A 2848-nucleotide genomic window follows, 5' to 3' on the forward strand; every position below is an offset into this window, starting at 1 on the left:
ACTTATGATAGTTTTGGAAAAAAAAATCAGGAATAACACCATCAACTAATGATAGGTTTTTTTTTTGGAAAAAAATTTGAAATATTACTATCAACTTTTGATAGTTTTGGAGAAAGTTTGGAATAATACTATCAACTTATGATAGTTTTTTTTTGAAAAAGTTTGAAAGGATACTATCAACTTATGATAATTTTTTTTTGGAGGAAAGTTTGGAGAATTACTATCAACTTGTGATAATTTTAATAAAATGCCCTACCAACTTTCGATAGGTTTAATAAAAATGCACTACCAACTTTTGGTAGGTTTAATAAAAGAATACCAACTTATGGTATAACTTGGGTTAAATTTTAAATACCAACTTATGGTGTCAATAGACTATTGAAAAATACTACCTATCAATTTAACCTATCATTGTCAACTTACGACTAATTTATAAGCAAAATTAGATAAGGTCCATATTCAAATAAAGAAAACCAACTTATGATTTTCTTAATTGAAATGACCTACATCCAATTTTAAATTTACACACTCAGAATCCATACTCGTACACATGATCCAAATAATAAATTTTCAAATTATACAAGCCAACATGGATGAATTAAATTACACAACATGAGGGCCAAATATACACAAATTGCAATAAACCGAGCAAAATCCTGAATCGCACAAGCTTTCATTAATTCCGGTCCAAATAGAGTCCAGAAACCTGCCCAAAAACAGCCCACAAATTGTCCAGAAAACAACCCACAAACTGCCTAAAAACTATGAAGAACAAAACTCAAAAGATGATAATGAGCTAAACCCTCCTTTCCTCTTTTTTCTTCTTCTTCTTTCTCTTCTTTCTTTTTTTTTCCTCTCTTTTTCTTTCTCTCCTCCTACGGCTGCCTCCTCTCCTGTTTTTTTCCACCAAAAGCCAAAACCCCTTTTTCCTTCTCTCTCACGCCTCTTTTTCTCTCCTTTTGTTCTCTTGTTTTTTTATTTTTTTACAGCTCCCTCTCTTTTTGTGTGTCGATGAGACTCTCTCTTCTTCCTTTTATATTATGAGACTAAAACCCTATTTTTCTCTTTTTACCAAAAAGCCTCCCAAACCCTATTTCTTCTCTCTTTAGAAACCCTAAGCAACTAACCCTTTTTGTATTTTTCATTCTTTTTGCAAAACCCTAAAAAGGTGTCACCTTTTCTCTTTTTAAGGTTTTATTTCCAAAATCTTTTAATTCCGTTATTTTTTAGATATTTTTTAGGGTTTTTATTTATGGGTACTTATGGGCTCATGGGTCAAGGTGTAGTCAACCAAGTTTCGTATGGGAAAACGGAAAAAGGTAATGCGCGGGATCACAGTGGCCATTCTCGGCTTGGCTTGCAAAAAAAGAAAGTGCATGGGATCACTGTGGCCATTCCCAGCTTGGCCAACAATAAAAGAAAGTGCATGGGATCTTTGGTTCATTCCCAGCTTGGACTGTAAAAAGAAAATGCACGGGAACTGTGGGCCATTCTTGGCTTGGCTTGCAAGAAAAGAAAGTGCATGGGATCTTTGTGTCATTCCCAGCTTGGCCTGTAAACGCTTAAAATAAAATGCACGGGACCTGTGGGCCATTCCCGGCTTGGCCTGCAAGAAAAGAAAGTGCATGGGATCTTTGGGCCACTCCCAGCTTGGCCTGTAAAAAGAAAATGCACGGGATCTGTGGGCCATTCCTGGCTTGACCTACAATAAAAATCAAATAGCAGACGCTCTGGCAACTTTGGTGGCAATGTTTGATGTAGACCCAAAAGGTGAAGTGCAAGTGATTAAAATCGAGAAACGAAAAGTTCGAGGTTACTATTCAAATTTGGAGGGAGAGCCTGATGGTAAACCGTGGTATCATGATATTCAATAGTATATTGAAAAAAAAGAATATCCATCAGGGGGCATCAGAGAATGATAAGTGCACCATCAGGAGATTGTCAGGATCCTTCTTCTTGAGCGAAAATGTTCTTTACAAAAGGAATGATGGGATAGTTTTCCTACGTTGTGTTGACGTTGCTGAGGCTAAACAAATTATGGAGGAAATTCATGAAGGAATATGTGGGACTCACTGTAGTGGATATGCAATGGCACAGAAGATTATTCGTGCAGGATATTATTGGTTAACCATGGAGAAGGACTGTATAAGTTATGCAAAAGGTGTCACAAGTGCTAGATCTATGCAGACAGAACGCATGTCCCCGTTAACTCATTACATGTGTTGACATCACCGTGGCCTTTCTCAATGTGGGGTTTAGATGTCATCGGTCCAATTAAGCCAAAGGCTTCTAACTGGATCGTTTCATTTTTGGTTGCTATCGATTATTTTACCAAATGGGTGGAGGCTGCTTCGTATTCTAATGTGATGAGTAGCGTGGTTGTTCGGTTTTTGAGGAAAGAGATTGTTTGTCGATATGGAGTCTCATAAAGAATTATCACTGATAATGGCACGAATTTCAACAGCAAAATGGTGAAGGCTTTTTGTGACCAGTTCAAAATTAGTCACCATAATTCGACCCCATACCGCCCGAAGATGAACGGGGCTATCGAAGCCCCGAATAAGAATATTAAGAACATTATCGGGAAGATGACAGAGAATTACAAAGATTGGCATGAGAAACTTCCTTTTGCTCTATATGGTTGCCGAACATCAATACGCACATCTACTGGAGAGACTCCTTTCCCATTGCTGTATGGTATGGAGGCGGTTTTGCCTATTGAAGTGGAGATTCCGTCCGTTCGAGTAGTTTTGGAGGTGAGTTTGGAAGAATCAGAATGGACTCGAATAGGCAAAAATTAAATTCAAAAAGCTCGCTAGATTGAAAACTCGAAAGGGCGGTCTAGGAA

The sequence above is a fragment of the Tripterygium wilfordii genome, chromosome 8 (assembly GCF_013401445.1).
Source record: "Tripterygium wilfordii isolate XIE 37 chromosome 8, ASM1340144v1, whole genome shotgun sequence".
Classification (NCBI taxonomy): Eukaryota; Viridiplantae; Streptophyta; class Magnoliopsida; order Celastrales; family Celastraceae; genus Tripterygium; species Tripterygium wilfordii.